This window comes from Prosopis cineraria, unplaced genomic scaffold (genome assembly GCF_029017545.1).
Source record: "Prosopis cineraria cultivar Desert tree isolate PC_DT_omini unplaced genomic scaffold, ASM2901754v1 PC8, whole genome shotgun sequence".
In the NCBI taxonomy this organism is placed as follows: Eukaryota; Viridiplantae; Streptophyta; class Magnoliopsida; order Fabales; family Fabaceae; genus Prosopis; species Prosopis cineraria.
In genome coordinates this window covers 9,454,109-9,473,085 of record NW_026555339.1, presented here as the reverse complement: position 1 = coordinate 9,473,085, position 18,977 = coordinate 9,454,109, and positions in this window count along the sequence as shown.

Below are 18,977 nucleotides of genomic sequence, written 5' to 3'. Positions count from 1 at the left end.
TTAACACCATTAATTACACATCAGATAAGTTAACACAACTAGTGCCATATCATCATCTCTTTAAAAAAATTTAAAAATAAATAGACCAATATTACATATGAAAGAAACTAAAGGGATCTAAAACATTTACAAAAAAAGCATAGCAATTAATAATAAAATATGGTAAAATTATAAAGACTAACAGTTTTGTTTTCTATATATTAAAAGACAAAACGATTATATATAAACCAAAGTTGGACAAGACAATTAGACAAGTAATCCAACTTGGGCAAGACACACTGAAACTAACATACAGGAAACATGGAAATAGAAAACGCCCAAACAGCACAAATGATAGTTAAGTATTTGGCCTTCACATTGTTATGCAGAAACCAAAAAACAGTAACGGTCAGAAGCATTGAGGACCAGCTGCTCAATCTGCTTGAAGCTCTGGATTATCCGTTGGTAAGTGTTGAAGGAAATGCAGCAAAGTTAAACTGTGCTGCTTCTTTGCCTTAAATTGCGTAATCCTTCCCACGTGGCAGAATCTTGCTGTTCTACTCTTAGATTGACAGATGACATGACAGCATAGCGACAGATGACGATGCAGAAAATGAAAGCACAGGCTCCGATGCAACCTTCTACCATGAACAAAGTGGAAAATAAAAATGAAAATATTAAAAATAAAAAAGACTCAACAAGGACTAGGGTAGATTCAAGCAGCTCTGTTGCTATGCCACTTTTAATTTGTTGTGAAAAAAATTTAAAAGTGATATGATGCAGAAGTTGCGTGAGAAGTTTTAACTGTCTTGGTGCTAATTTCACGAGAGAAACTACTAACAAAGCATCATTGCACTTGCGCTTCATGTGTCCTTTCTGTTTTTCAGGATACAATTTTAAGTCCCTACATCTTATTTAAATTTTATTATAATTTTTTATATTTTTTTAATATTTTAAATTTTTAAATTTTTATTTTTTTTAATATTTTAAGTCTCTCAATGAGTAATATTATAGGGATTTAAAATATTAAAAAATAAAAGTGTAAAGATCAAAAACACAAAAAAAAAATATAAAAACCTATGACAAAATTTAAGTAAAGTGATAAGAACTCAAATTATGTTTGTTTTTTGAATAAATACCGGAGTCCATTACTAAAACATCAGAAAACAATACAATAACAATCTACCAAGAAACAGATGAAAGACTAAGCCTAAAAGCACAAAGCAACCCTCTTTCATCATCTTCCAAAAACTAAACAGCAAATGGATGATGATTAAAGAGATAAAAATAGGTTTTCAAATTGTGAGATAACTTAGGTAAAAATAAAAATAGGTTTTCAAATTGTGAGATAACTTAGCTAAAGAGTTTGCATCAGTATTTTGTTCGCGGTAAATATGATTAAAAGCAACATGCCCATTTTTAAGGAGGAAAGATCTAGCCGCCTCCTCAACTATGTTTCTAAAAAGGTAATTGGGGTCACAGCCTCTAATAATTAAATTGATGGCTTTGAAGCAATCCACCAAGACAACAATATTATGCAAACCACGCTCCCAACATAGTGTTAGTCCTTGAATGATACCAATTAATTCTGCAACAAGAGGTGGAACAATCACGAGTTTAGAACTGGAACCATAAATCCACCTATTATTTTCATCTTGTAGAACTCCATTACAACCTCTTCTTCCTTCCTGATCCGCAGAACCATCCACAAAAAGCTTTATGAAATCATAGTTTTCAAAATGAACCTGATTTGAAGCTGCAGAAGAAGTTTTACACAGAGGATAATTGTTGATAAGTTCTCTATCAATGGCTGCTCTGAATAAGCTAGACATACTGTTCGGCCTAATCTCCTCTCTCTCAGACTCAAAAACATAATTGCAATGTGTCACCTAGAAGTTCCACCAAATGTAACCAAATAATGTAGCCCAAGGAACTTTCTTAGTATGAACCAATCCTGCCTTGTGCAAGAGATTCCATTTGACCCGATCTACGCCCTGACGTGAGAAAAAAGTCTGCTGCATATAATTTTCTGTTGCATTAAGGACTTTCTTCCTCTCAAAAAGATCTAACAATTACTCTTGCAGGCACACAGTTTTGTCAGCAACATTATTAGACCTATTGATTGGTCCAATGCCAATACCATTGTTGCTGCAATTCATTTCATTGTGAGTAATAGTTCTGTTTTCATTTTCTTCAAGATGAGATAATTTTGGACAACCAACACTCAAGACTACTTTCTCAATCTGTTTGTCATCACAATTACCAGAAAGGCAGACAACACATTCCACTCCTCTTACCTCACTCATGGCGTCCTGTGACCGCTTTAATAGTTCTTAAACCTCACCATCTTCATCCCTGCCTAGAAGATGATTCTTACGGTTATAATTATGAATTAGATGGCACTCATTCTTTAATTGTTGCCATGGATAAAGAGAAATATGGTGTACGTGATAATAACCAGATAAAACATATCAGCTGATACGATATGCAAGTGGATGATTCTTAAGGTTAAAATTATGAACTAAATGAGACTCACTCTCTAACTTTTGTCATGGGTATAGAGAAATATGGCAAAGAGGATGATGATCATGAAGATGGTGAGATTCAAGAACTGTTAAAGCGGTCACAGGACTCCATCAGTTAGTTAAGAGAAGTGGAAAGTGTTGTTTCTGCCTTTTTGGTAACTGCGATAACAAATAGATTGAGAAAGAAATGGAGGAGTTTAGAAATCATTAAGTTAAGAAATGGAGAGGAAAAATCTGAACCCTCTTGCGCAACTACATAGACGACGAAACACAGCCGATGCCGGCAAGGAGATGAGAAAGTATCTTTATAAAATTTGGTCACAATATACTATTTATATAAAATTACAAATTTCAAGAATCATTTATTTTATTTTAGATAGTATCATTAAGTTAATAAAAAGAAGTAAATAATTACAAGGGCATTTTAGTCCAAACATTTTAATTTCAGACATGATTATTAAAATTAACCAATATTCTTAAATTGTGTGAGTTGATTGTAATTAGCTTATATATTTGATTTGCCATGAAAAATTTGCTTGCATCTAAAAATGTAGGGCGTATGATAATTTCTATCAGCTAATTAGTATTGGTATAAAATGTAGGACACAGAAAAAGTCCACAGCATTAAATTCTTCATTCCCATATATGACTTATTAATTGTATTATAGAGAGAGATTATATAAACAAACAAATTAATGTCTCATTTGGTAATATGAATGAGTCTTTTATGAAAGTGAAAGCAGTGAGTTGGAAATGAAGTTTTAAATTATGTTTGGTATGCACATGAAAGTTTCATATATGTATTTATAATATGAAATTACCAAAATGTTCTCATCAAAAAAGCATTCACAACACTGTCAATAATCCCAACAATCAATTGATAATCATCATGTCCTTCAATGATGAACTAAAAGGCAAGACAGCAGCAATCAACCGAGAATCAAAACTCCAAATCGAAAACAATAATCTAGGCACAAATAATCAAAATCTCAAATTGAAAATAATGAATATAGGAACAAATAATCAAACCCGCAAAATAAAAAACAATGAACCATTGTTGAAATGAGAAGAGGAGTAAAGCTATAGATCAAAGAAGTTGGAGGAGGAAGCGATGTCGAAGGTGGAGGAGGATACATTGCTATTGAACATTAGAGGTGGATGCCTTGAAGGGAACATCGACCAATTTTGCATTCGAAAGATCTGGAAGAGCTAGTCCTCCAAGTAGGGGATGTGAGAGTGGATGAGATTCAGCTCGATCATGGTGACAAACTCAAAGAATTCCACCATGTCATTATTGTTCATGCCGGCCTTTTGAATCATAGCCTCGAGTTGGCCCTTGCGTAGCTTCAACCTTAGCAATCGAAGTAGAGACCCAAGCTCTCATCCTTGTTCTAGTTGAACGATTGGAAAATCTCTCCCAACTCTACTAGCTGCTCGTTGTCTAGCTTCATCGAATGCTTGTTCATAGTCATTCCTATATACCAATTATGAGTCCGAGATTGATTGGTGATCAATCAAAGTGCATGCAATAAATTGATTAATAGGAGAGACGTGATGGGGCAAATGGTCAGACTTGAACCTTTGGTGGAAGTGGAACTGAGTTCCATGTGGCTGGGTGAAGAACTCAATTCCATCAATTTTGATGGAAGTGACATCCCTAAAGAAGCCAATTCAAAGCATACCAAATGTGTAAAATTTAGGGTTTAACTTTCACTTCCCTGACTTCATTAAGAAAGCTTGATTTTGATTGAAAGGTAATCTTAAAAGATAGGGATAAGTTTTTATTATTTTAATGAAAAAACTACTTTTAAATATTTCCTTAATCCTTATGAAGTTCTCACTTTAGTTCACAATATAAGACATTGACAATTAATTCACACTTTTAAAAAAATTAGTTAAAATATTAGTATTTAAAAAATTGTGTGCACCTTTCCAATTATATCATCATTTAATATATAAGTGCTTCAATAATAACAATTAAAATTCTAATTGTGCACCTTTCTGTAATGTATATCAATCTATCTTTATGCTAACTGACTTATTAAAAGGACAATAAATTCCCTCTTAAATGTGATTTACATAAAAGATCGGAAGGAGTGTGTGTGTGTGTGGGGAAGGTCATTTAATTGGAGTCCATTAAATACTCTTATCAACATTTAGATTCGGCCATTTTAGAATTTAAGTCCTACATTATTTAAAGTGAGGGAGAAGTATGGTGTGAGAGGATATCGCTGAGCATAGCGCAGACTGCTACATGCCATATGGTATGTATATGGACGTAGACACGCATGCATGAACTTCGATTCAGATTGGACATACCCATGTGAGAAAAGTGAATAACGTATTGGAAATCCTTTTCGGAATAAGGACGAAGACTTAATGGCATATTTTTTTAATTTTATTTATAAATCACTTCTAACATATTTTATTAATATAAAAGATTATTAAAACTCATTAATTTTATTTTAAAATTTAATAAATTTTTAATTTTACTCTTATTAAATATACATAATTCAATAATATATTTTCTTTCTTCAACATTTAATGGAGGGTAAAATAAAAAATTTGTAATGAAAATTTAATAACGTCACTTATAAATAGGACCAAAAAAATTCTTCTCTTTTTGCCCTATAAATAGAACTAAAAAGAGTATAGGATATTAAGGATGCAGATATGTGCAGAGTTTAATATTCAATGAAACCAAATTTAAAATGCTTAAAATATAATTTCTCTCCAACTTTCGTCTAATGATTAATTAGATCATTCTCAAAATCATTCATACGTTTTTAGAAGTACTACGCTCCAAATAAAAATATCTGTAGAAGTGCAGTAAAAAAACACAGTTCTATGTTTAATTAGCTCAATAACACAAATAACAATCACATTTACATAATTATCTTCAAAATATAAGCTAAAGAAATAACAGTATTTATAATTTATGAAAATTGTGCTCAAATAGGATAGATAAGTGTGGAAAAATCATTCTCCATTTGTCCTGTCCACATATAAGGTCCTTTGAACTGAGACCATAACATTGATGATAAGATTCCATAATCACATCACTCTGCAAAATGTTAAATTTGAATAGTGATATTGTCACATATTCATAGAAAGCAATGATTTCAAAACCAAGCCAAGCCTTATAGTCAATGAGTCACTCCAACGCCTCGACTGAGGTACAAATTTGCGATTTGAATCTCATTTTTTATTTTTATGGAGTGAGTATAGATGAAAACCTACTTTAATTTATTAAAATTATGATAGTTTTTTTTTTTAAAAAAAACATTTTTTAGCATGACCCAACCCTATCCAAATTAAATTCTCTCTAAAATTGCACCAAACAATCCTAAAATATTTTTTTATTTATAAATATTATTTTGTTCTCCCTATGTTTACTATTTATATAATAGTAGAATATATATATATATATCTCGAAATACAGCTCGCGGAGAAAGAAACCAAAGGGAAATGATTAATGTAAACCCGGCCTTTTGGAATTTGGAATAAAGACGACTTTTGTAGACAATATGCCTTGGCGACACATATATAGAAATAAGGACGTAGAGATATGGACTTAGATATTAAACGCAACAAAATTTTAAAATATCTGTATAGAATATTCTTTCAAACATCTTCTTTAGTGATCCAGATCAGTTCAAGATATATCTCTTTCCAATAACCTTACGAATAACGTTCAATGTCACATTGTTGAAGATAATGGACCTCCAGGTCACACCAGAAAAATACAGAATGCAATTCTATCTTAATAAACAATATGATTGCATTAAACAAAAATAATCCAACACAACAGGTATTTATACCAAAACGAAAAAGAAATAAACGACAAGAGGTTAAGACTAACTTAAACCACACAAATAAACGACACAAAAAAAGAAGAAGCAAAATTGAAGATTAAGCAAAGCCACAACTTTATGAAAATATATCAAAACATTTTTATGAATGTTTGGGTAAGATATTACAATGAGGTTTGAGTGGCCTAATTTCAGTTTGGGTCTAAAAAGCTCATTAAGAAACTTGAAGCGCTGTTTTTAGAAAATTATTAGTGAATAACCGAAATGCACTTGCCCTTTTTTACCAAAATAAATGAATAGACTTGCCTTCTCTCCTTGATTCCCTTGCGCCGCTCAAGCCCTCATCCTTCTCTCCCACTCATCTCAACGATCACTCTCTTGCACCATAAACTTATACAGAAAAATAATAATTTATAATAGCAAGTTATAAATATCAGTTGCCCAATTATCAATACTCTTAATTAAGTTGTTAATATATAAGTTTTAAGATTTGAAAGTATTTTATAAAATTTATAAGATCTCTTAATAATAAATTTCTTTTTGCAAGACTTGAATGTAATTTTTTCAAGAAAGAAGCCGACTATTCGCCCTTTATTTTTTGAAAATTTAGAGACCACTCAGTACACTATATCTTTATGATTGCATTCTTTTGAATTACAATTCAATTAATGTGCTTTGAAAACTAAAGCTGGAGTGTCCTTTTGGGAGCAAGAAGACTGCTGTGAGGATAGATAGGACGTAGATGTAGACATAATGTTGGACATATATATGAAAGTTCAAGATATTATAATCTGGACATATATATGAAAGTTCAAGATATTATAATCTGGGCACAGTTAATAACTGGATCATCTTAAAATCTAACTATATACTCTCTTTAGTCTTGTTTATAGGGCAGAGAGAGAAAAAAATTTATGATCTTATTTATAAGTCATGTCATTAAATTTTTTTTATAAATTTTCTATTTTACCCTCCGTTGAATATTTGAGAGAGAAAATATGTTATTGAAATAGGTATATTAAATAGGGATAAAGTTGAGAACTTATTAATTTTAAGATAGAATTAATAAGTTTTAATTTTTTTTCTTTAATACTGGTGAAACATGGTGACTTACAAATAAGATTGGAAGAGTAGATTGTTTCACGTAATTCTGTTTATAGTGATTGTAATATATATTTCTTCCAAACTTATGATTAATATTAACCAGAATGCTAAATTACCAAAAAAAAAAAAAGAGGAAAGAACCTCCCGCCAGTCACCAATAAACCATTCATAGCTTGTTTGGTTCGATGCAGTGCAAGGGGATTACCTGTAATCCTGATGCATTACATGATTTCAGCTGTTTGGTTGGCACCAAGTAATGTAAAGGGGATTACATCATACATTGTAAAGAGGATTACATCAATAAACCTATACAATCCACATTACAACCGCATTTTATATCAAAATACCCTTCCTCATATAACATACCAAACAAACACATGTAATCCTTATTACATTACATTACATTCCATTCCTTAGTGTTACATTACATTACATTCTCTCTGATTCTTTGAACTAAACAAGCTATCAGAGTTCTCTCTGTTTATTTTTTTTTAAAAAAAACACAACTGTGGTCCTTGCACTTTGCTCTAGATTGTTATAAATCCCTGCCTTTTTTTAGTATTTTAGGTCTTTAAACTTTAGTTTTTCATTCTTATAGGTCCCAATAACACTCCTCATAAAGAGATATGAAACACACAAAAAAAAAAAAAAACAAAAGTGTGGGAACTTAGAACACCAAAACAAATGTAAAAATCTATAACAAAATCTGAACAACATGTAGGGACTTAAAGTTATGTTTTTACTTTTTTTATTATAAAAAATTATTATGAAAAATTAGATTTGAATTCATATATTTTTGTATATCGAAATGTGAAACTTAGTCAGAATTCAAACTCAAATCCTTATTAATCAAAACATATCAATAATTTATATTTATTACTTCTTTAGACCCATAATATAGCACATTGATAACTATACTTTATAATTCTTAAAAAAAAAAAAGGTTAATTGCAACCATAATCTTTTAAGAAATTGCACAGCTTTTTTTTTAGCACAAGTTATTTTTATTTACGCCTGTTGTGTGCTTTTCTGAGCTACCACTATTAATTACTGTTACTAACTTTTTGCCCTCCTTTCCTTTTTGAAATTTAAATACCACTGAGGACTCCTAACGTTCATAATCGCATTCTTTTGGATTACAATTCAATTTCAAGATGTTGTTTCGGTCTTGTGGACAAGCTAACGTGTTTTGAAAAGCAACCAAAACATGAGCGTCCTTTTATTGGTCTAGAGTTAAAAATAAAATTGTTTTTTTTTTTGGGCTAGCTTCCTCTTACGTGCATGGAATCAATAACATATTATTTTTAGAATTAAAAATCAAATATATTGAAATTTCAACATTTTTTTTTTGCCAGAATTAAAGCAATACTGTTTTCATTTTAACTTTACGCAAACCTATTCAAACTCCCTCTAAAATTGAACGAATCAACTATAATCTTATTTTTTGTTCACATCTACTATTTTGGTTTTCTCTCTGCCATTTTTTGTTTTTACCATATATAACTACTTTTTATAATTGTTGAATATGTCCTCTTTGGATTAGTGCAGGCATAAAGTCCATAAAAACAAGCGTAAGTATAATACTTATAAATAACCATCCATCGCACGAGGCTAACACCTCCTATAAACACCCTGCTAACTATGTATATCATGAATTATCAAAAGTTAACAATACTATTGTTAACAGCCAACGCTTTGATTCAATTCCTTAATTTAAACAAGTATGCATGGGTATACATAAAAATCAATATTTTAATCTATTGAAATCATAATCATCCTAAAATAATTTTAGTTTTTCCTTAAAAATTTAATAAAATGAAAGTAATTCCTATAAAAAATATTGAATATTAGAAATTTAAGTTATATTAATATGTATGTGAGAATTTAACAATATTTACTAAAATGGAATTAGCAGATAAATCAATTTGAACATTATTTACTTACCTGTCAAATTTCAAAATTCAAAGAGTTACTCATTTTCAACTGTTACTAAATTCTTCCCCACACCCTGTATAAATATAGAAATTTTTAAGGTCCTATACTTGAATCAAACAAGTTACTTTTCAAAAATCAACTCAACCAACATTTAACAATAATAACTTTAAAGTTTTAGGACTGTAACTTACAAAAAAACCTTCTTCATAATATTCAATCATAGCTAATCACTTAAGTAAAATACAAGCTCCTCTTAGTCTTTTTATCAAACACTTAGTGTAAAACATCTCTCAACCATTCACTAAAACTTTTGAAGTTTTAAACTTAATAATTTCCAAACACTAATATCTAGATTTATCATACTTTTCAAACTCAATATCCATCAAAAATCAAGTTTGAGTTCAAAGAAAATCAACTCTAAATTCTTCCTCTTAAAGTAACCAAATCAATCAAGTAAAATTACCTATCAATGATGAGTTATACCAATATAAAGAATTTTCCACAATTTCAAGCAGGTAAAGAATCTTCTTATCTAGTTACAAGGACTCCATTAACACTAGGATTATAGATAAGATAAAGAAATTTGGTTAGAGGTGATGTGGCGGGAGTAACCTTATCAATTGAAGTTTATTTATCTTATTAGTACCTAAATGCTTTAATCAAAATGTTGCATTAATTAAACCATCCCACCACATAATTTTGAACGAAGTATATGCTGACAGCAAATGAACCAACAGATTACTCCCTTTTCAAAAATTACAATTAACGACATTTGAATTAAACAAGCTTCCAAATTTTCACTTTGGCAACCATATAATCAGCTTATAAACTCAAAGAAAACCAATCAAATCAAGCTTCCAAAGTTCCATGCCTTCAATAGATAAATCAATTATTAAGTCCTCATCCCCCACATTACTCATGGCAGCAGAGAAAGGAAGAAGAAAAATTTCAATATCTCAACCCACAACACAAGTATTCAGCATCAGGGAAGTAAAGGATCAAAGTTTAGTGCCTCAGACCATCAACAATACAAACAGGAAGTAAATCACGGTGAAGAACAGAGAAGAGGAAAAGTCTGCACCCACTTGCGCAACTACACAAGAGAAGAAACACAGTCGACACCGTCAAGGAGATGAGAAAGTATCTTCAACGCAGTCGTTCACAGTCGGAGAAGGAAGGAGCTTGAAGAATGACGGACTCACGAAAGACACAGAGCATGGAAAACCAAATAGAAAGAACTTGATCTCGGCGCACCTGCAGTCACCAATGGCAGACAGAAAGCACGGTGGAGGAGGAAGAGGATGCCGGCATTCCCATGGTCACCGGCGAAAATTGGAACGGATGAAATGGAGAGTGGAAGCTTCACGATTCAGAGGTCCCAAAACATGTTCCCTCTCCTCTCTTGGTTATGCCTCACCGAAAAAAAGAATGAATAAAAAAAAAACTTATCTGATGGGCTCGATGGGCTTTATTTTATTTTACTTTATCATCGTTTTGTTGTCGTTAAGTGAGGGGCATTGTTGTAATTTTATAAGGTTGGAATGGAAAATAAAATGAAAATATTCGAACCTAGGATTTGAGAATATTTGACAAACAAAATTTCCAATGAAAAAAAAAAATTAAGAGTTAAGATATAAAGGAAATAAAAATATACTTAAGAGTTAAGATATAAAAAAATAATTCACAAATTTTGTATTATAAATTTATAATGTTTTGAAAAAAATCAATTTTTTCATGCATTGATCTCAACCAAATTGGTGAGTGGAGGTTTCTCATGTATTTTCCTGCCTATTAAATGCCAGCCTTTTATTTCTCCAATGTACAAAACAATTTGATTGATGAGCAAAGTGTGCTTTTGATCCCATCGTTAATGTTAGAAATTAATGAATGGAGTGGTACTAGGCAGGACAAAGGGAAAGATGGGGGAGGGAGAAGTAAAAGGACAAAGGAAGCAGAGAGAATCTGGGAGATGTGATGGCAAATACTCAATGAGTTTTCAATAATAATTATAAAGTTTGACATAAAATAACACTAGGACTTTCTGTTAGTAAACATTATTAGACCTATTGATTGGTTCAATGCCAATACCATTGATGCTGCAATTCATTCACTGTAAGTGATAGTTCTGTTTTCATTTTCTTGAGCATGAGATCATGTTGGACAATCAACGGTCAAAACTTCTTTCTCAATTTGTTTGTCATCGAAGTTACCAGAAAGGCAGAAACAACACTTTCCACTTCTCTTACCTAACTTATGGAGTCCTGTGACCGCTTTAACAGTTCCTGAACCTCATCATCTTCATGGTCATCATCCTCATTGCCATATTGCTCTATATCCATGACAATGATTAGAGAGTGAGTCCCATTTAGTTCATAATCTTTAACCTTTTTTATCTGGTCATCATCACTTACACCATATTTCTCTTCATTCAAGGCAACAATTAAAGAATGAGTGTCATCTAATTCATAATTATAACCATAAGAATCATCTTCTAGCATATCAGTGATTAGTTTATCTTGGCATGATCACTTACACCATCTTCAACCCTGCCTCATGGATCTTATGGGAGGCCATTTGTGAGTTTCAATCTGCATCCCTTAGCATCAGCCACATTTTCCTCATTATTTTCTGCACATGGATTATTAGAGAAGAAGGCTGCTGGCTGGTTTGAAATGAAAACGTTGGTGTTTTGCAATTCTTGCAGTAGGCTTCAGTCTCCAAATTGTATTTTATGTAAAATAACCTCATAAAGTCAAGGTACTTAGTTTCTTTAACAATCTGCAACTTTGTAAAATTTATTTCTTCGCTGGCTAATGAGTTTGCAAATGTGTCCATATCACTAATAATTTTATTATTTTCCCTCTGTAAGCCTCTTTTTACTGCTATTCTGTTATTGCTTACCAGTTGGGATGCACCCTTCATATAAACATTTTTGTTCTTTTGTCAAACCTTCACAACAACATTTAATTTCTTCTAAAAGGTGACTTAAAGCTTGAAAGATTTGAAATTTTTCTTTGATTTTGCCTCATGTATGCATTTATCAACCCTGGGCATGGCAGACTCTTGCACAATCTCTGAGACTCTCATGACTGATGACACAACGGAGCTCCCTCTAATTTCTCACGCAACTTTGTACTGATATGTCAACGCTCCGAGATTGAGGTTTGATTTATGATTTCTTTTCTTTAAAACTTATTCTTACTGAAGTCCTTGGTTGCTGGTTGATTTATTCTCAGTTAGAGTTGATGGTGATCTTGTCTGGTTTAACCAGACATTACATAAGATTGCTGCCTACCCCCCACTAATGTATGGCATGATGACTAGTTGAATCAAGATACTGAAAAGTGAAAACTGGACATTAAACTATTCACGATGCTAGTTCAATGGTTATTGATTAAAGCTGTGATCAAACTGATTATGAATAAAGTATTTTATTAAATCGGTCAAAACATTGATTTAACAGTTTATTGATTTGACTAGGCAGATTAACCTGAATTTCCATACTGTGAGTTTAACATACACTTCCTCTCTCAACCCACCCCCCCAATATAGAACTTTGTGTACCTGCTGCTAATATTTTGTGGTTCTGATTATCTGCATAGTAATTGTCCACATGCATAGATTTAACTGTTTCCCAACTCAAACATTTTATTACAGCCCCCAAAAAAAATTAACACATTTTGTACTATAAATTTATAATGATTTGAAAAATCACTTTTTATGCATTGATCTCAAACAAATGGGTGGTTAGTGGTGACAGGTTTCTTATGTATTTTCCTGCCTATTAAATGCCTGCCTTTTTTTTTCCTTCAATGTACAAAACAATTTGATTGATGATCAAAGTGTGCTTTGAAACCATCGTTAATGTTAGAAATTAATAAATGGAGTGGTTCTAGGTAGAACAAGGGAAAGATGGGGGAGGGAGAAGTAGAAAGACAAAGGAAGAAGAGAGAATCTGGGAGCTGTGATGGAAAATACTCAATGAGTTTTCAATAATAATTATAAAGTTTGACATAAAATAACACTAGGACTATTTGTAGATCCCTAAATACAAATAATAAAATGATAATGATAATGCTTTAAACTAATTTCAATCTAATTAAGAGATAACCAAAATGACTTAATTTAAATGAGAGCAAAGGAACCCTAATTATCTTGAAATGAAGCGTTTGCTAAGACAAAATAATCCTAATTACATTCCCCTGTTTGAAAGAATTGTCGATGACAGAATCCAATCAAAGAGCCACTGTTATAGCTATTTTTATTTAGATTTTCCAGGAGACCTTCCATCTTTGGCAAATCTGCGTTAGTTTTTATAACCACATCCAGGTCCTTAACAACCTCCTTAGCATACCATATTTTCATTGCCTTGGTCAGATAATAATTTATTCTCCGTGGCATTAAGGAATTTCTTCCTCTCAAAAAGATCTAACAATTGCTCTTGTAGGCACAGTTGTCAGTAAACATTATTAGACCTATTGATTGGTTCAATGCCAATACCATTTCTTGCTGCAATTCATTCACTGTGAGTAATAGTTCTGTTTTCATTTTCTTCAGCATGAGATAATGTTGGACAATCAACAGTCAAGACTGCTTTCTCAATCTGTTTTTCATCGCAATTACCAGAAAGGCAGAAACAACACATTCTACTTCTCTTACCTAACTTATGGAGTCTTGTGACCGCTTTAACAGTTGTTGAATCTCACCATCTTCATGGTCATCATCCTCTTTGCCATATTTCTTTCTATCCATGACAATAGTTAGAGAGTGACTCCCATTTAGTTCATAATCTTAACATTAAGAATCACCCTCTTGCATACCATTTCAGCTGATATGTTTTATCTGGTCATCATCACTTACACCATATTTCTCTTTATCCATGTCCACAATTAGAGAATGATCGAGTACCATCTAATTCATAATTATAACCATAAGAATCATCTCCTAGCATGTCAGTAGCTGTGTTTTTCATAGAAGAAAAAAGTATTACACATAAAATCAAAGTTAGACTGGACAAGTAATCCAACTGGGGCCAGACACACTAAAGAAACTTACATACAGGACAAGGAAATAGAAAACAACAGAAACGAAAACGCCCAAATAGCACAAAATATAGGTAAGTATTTGGGCTTCATATAGTTAAGCAGAAACTAAAAACAGTAATAGTCGGTGGCATCAAGGACCAGCTGCTCATATGTGGATTGGTAATGAAGCTCTGGACTATACATTGGTAAGTGTTGAAGGAAATGCAGCAAAGTTAAACTGTGCTTCTTTGGCTAATCCTTCCCACGTGGCAGAATCTTGCTGTTCTGTACTCTTAGATCGAGAGATGCGTGACAGCATAAGGATCGATGACGATGCAGAAAATGGAAACACAGGCTACGATGCAACATTCTAATACGAACAAAGTGGAAAATAAAAATGAAAATATAAAAATAATAATAATAATAATAATAATAATAATAATAATAAAAGACATGACAAGGACTATGATAGATTCTAGCAGGTCTGTTGCTATACCCTTCTAAGTTGCACGAGAACTTTTAATTTTCTGTAAAAAAGTTGAAGAGTGATATGTTGTAGAAACTGGATGAGAAGTTTTCACTCTCTTGGTGCTAATTATCGAATCTTCTGTCCTCGCTGAGTCACAAGAGAAACTTCTAGCAAATCATTCATTGCACTTGCGCTTTGTGTGTCCTTTGCAGACAGACACATGGTATGACCCACATGCATATTGCCACGTGAATGAATAGTCCATGAGTTCCCATTTTCACGTTTTCGGCCCAGACGATCCACGTGGTCGTTCGCTCCCGTGGTGAGCAAAAAGTAGTGCAAAGATACTGGAGCTGGGTTTAGCAAAAAAAAAAAAAAAAAGCTACCCTCACAGACTAATATTTTAATTTCCACAAGAAGATATGCCCACTTGCAATACTCCAGTGTCTTGAATGAGTTTTACCTTCAATAAGAACATACCTGCGAGTAAAAAAGAATTAGTGCCAAGATTCAGAAGAAAAGATTTATCGTTCGTCCACGATTGATCATCGATGTTGCTCCCCCATACTTTGACAATTTGTTTGCGATGGACAAATGTTGGGTGATGAAACAGAGCAAGCTTTGGCAAATGAATTATTTTCTGGTCAAATAAGTATTGAAGTGACATATGCATTAATTTAGAGTTAGAAATATGAATTAGGCTCATTGAGCTTTAAAAATTGGGATATATTTATATATGAGGACTTTTTGAGGTCCGCCCTTTTAAGTTAAAAAAAAAAAAAAGTTCGATCCACTTATTTAAGCCAATATTTATTTTAACCTTGGAAAAATGGTGATATTTTAATATCTTTGGATTAAGCTTAAACAATAAAATGTGTTAGTACTTTAAAACTATGATTTGCATTATTCATTTTGAATTTCAAAACATTTTAATTTCTACTTTAAGGTATAAATATGTGATATATTAATGTCAAATTTAATTTTAAAAAATAAAAAAGGCTTTCGAGTTCAATATTAAGCCAGATCAATATTGGTGTGACTTAAAAAATAATTAAGATAAAATGGCTTCAACACTCAAGCCCATATGGGTCACGGCATTATCATAATTGGATGGAGTTGGTGGGTGTTTCTAGTGAAAACAAATAAAAAATGACATGGTGGGTGCAATTTTTAAGTTAGGATTTCGGCGTTGAATATGAAAAAAGAGTTTCCAATGTCACATGCCACACCGGGGCCACACACTCTTTCTATTAAAAAAGATGATAAATGTGTGTTTGATTTTAGTTTGCTAAAAATTTACTTGTTGAAAGATCATTTGATAAAAATTAATTATCATAATAAAATTTATATTTAAATATATTTTTTAAAAATTAGTTTAGCAAACTCAAAGTTATTTAAATTAATGATGATTTTTACTTTTAAAATATATTTTTAAATATATAATGATCAAAAAGAACATTAATTTATAATAATTTATAATTTTTATTATATAAATATAATTTATTAAAAATTTTTAAAATAAGAAAAAAATTTAAAATAACATAAACTTTTAATATGTTAAATTTACATGCTTATTTACATGGGATTCTTTTTAATAACATGATTATAATATTATAGAGCTAGATACATTTAATTTAAATTTAAAAGAACAATTAACATGATTAAATGTTTGGTTTAAAAATTAATAATAATAATACAAAAAAAAACACTTTAAGAGAAAAGTTAACAAAATAATAACTATATGTTATGTTGGAGCATCTAATCACGGCCTCTTGATATAAAAGAAGGGAGGTAGAGTAGGGTAGTAAGGTAAAATAAATAATTACATTTCAAATATGAATTTTAAAAGCTATCAAAAGTTACATCCTTTAAAACCACATTCAATCATATTTGAGATGTACTTTTATAATATATTTTATTTTACATTTTAATCTAAATAATTTCTAACTTTTGAAAGAATCAAAATACTTTTAAAAAGTTAAATGTGAAGTTTTTAAATGGAGCCTAAAGAATGACCACTTGTTGTAGGATCAAGAACCGAGTCTCATAATATTAAAAGACAACTTGTGTGACTATTATGGTGGGTTTTTTTATTATGTTTTATTTTTACTATAAATTTAAATTGTTTAAATTCAAATTATATTTTTAAAAAATTATTAAAGTTAAATTATTAGATTCAATTTAACAATTTAAATTTATAATATTTTTTTACTGTAGAGAAAGAAAATATGTGTGGTGTGCAAATAGAGAAGGCCAAGTTGAATCAAATTAGGAGAAGCGATGTACCAAACGATGTGAAGACTGGTAGTTGTCCTGACTCGCTAACAAACGTGGCATGGGAGACTGAGAGTAACTTTAATTTGTACATTTTGTCTTATAATGCCTTTTGGTACGTCTTGAACATACTCCTCCCGTTTTCCTTATTTTATACAAGAGATATTATCACTCCCTCATCAAAAAATTACAACACACTTTTCAAAAAAATTTGATATTCTAAAATATAAAATATTGTGACAAAAATAAAATTTTATTAATGATTTTCTTAATATTATTTTTTCCATTTTATTCTCTCTACCTTTAATATTCTTCACAAATAGATATTAAATTAAGGATATTTTTACAAATTTATATATTGTTGTAAGGTTGTAAGTTGTATTCACTAAGCTTTTTTTTTTTGGCTAAGGAGGGAGTATTTCATTATTTTTACAATAAAATTAAAATTTCAAGAATCATTTATTTTATCTTTTCAAATGATTTCTAATAAATGGATGGTATCATTAAGTTAAGAAAAAGAAGTAAATAATTCTAAAGGCATCTTAGTTCAAACTTTTCAATTTCTGGACATGATTATTAAGATCAACCAATATTCTTAAATTATTTGAGTGGATTGTAATTAGCTTCTATTTGACATGCCATGAAAAATTTGCTTCTATCTCTGAAAATGGAGAGAGTATGATATTTTCTATCAACTAATAGTGTTGGATAAAATGTAAAACATCTAGAAGAAGGCCACAGCACTAAATTCTTCTTTCCCTTATACTTTTTCTATTTTATAAGAGAACTATTACTTTTTTTATTTTTTTATATAAATAAAATCACCTATTTCAATAAGCATTGATTACATATTTTCTAAATCACCTTTTATAATTTACATTAATAAAACATAATTAAAGCATGCTTATGTTGATTAAACATAGAAGACTTTAGTCCAATTTTTTTTATTTTCAAGCATAATCATCACTTCCTCCGTTTTAAAAAATGAATGTTTTAATAGAATTTTATCCCCCCAATAAAGTAGTTACCTACTTTTAAACTAACCATATATTTTCATATTTACCTATATTAAATACCTTATAATAAATATAAAATCATTCATCAATAGACGCACCTTTGAATAAAAGACAATGATTATACCTCAAAAGACTTAAAATGCTTTACCTTTTTAACATTCAACTTCTCAAACAATATTTATATTTTTTAACGGAGGGGGTATATTTAATCAATCTTTTAAACTGTGTGATATAGTTTTTTTCTCTTATACATAAAAATCAATGGAGTATGCCTATTAATTGTATTATAGAGAGAGATTATATAAATAAACAAATTAATGTCTCATTTAGTAACATGAAGCAAAAGTGGAAGTGAACTGAAAATGAAGTTTTAAAAATTGCTTGGTATACACATAGAAATAAGGTATATATGGATTATAATATAAAATGACTAAAATGCCCTCATAAGAAACGCATGCACAATAGTGTCAATCGCAAAATCAATTGATGATCATCATATCTTTCAATGATGAACCAAAAGGCAAGACAGCAGGAATAGTTGAGAATCTAAACTATCAAAAACAATAATCTAGGCAAAATAATCAAAATTGAAAATAATGAATATAGGCAAAAATAATCAAACCCCAAAATAAAAAAACAATAACCATTATTGAAACGAGGAGTAAGAATAAAGATCATAGATGGAGAAGGAAGCAATGCTACAGGAGGAGGAGGAAGCATTACTATTGCACTATGGATGTGGATGTACTGAGGGGGACATCCCAATTTTGCATTCAAAAGATATAGTAGAGCTAGTCCTCTGAGTAGGGGATGCAAGTGTAAAGTCTGAGTAAGATCAA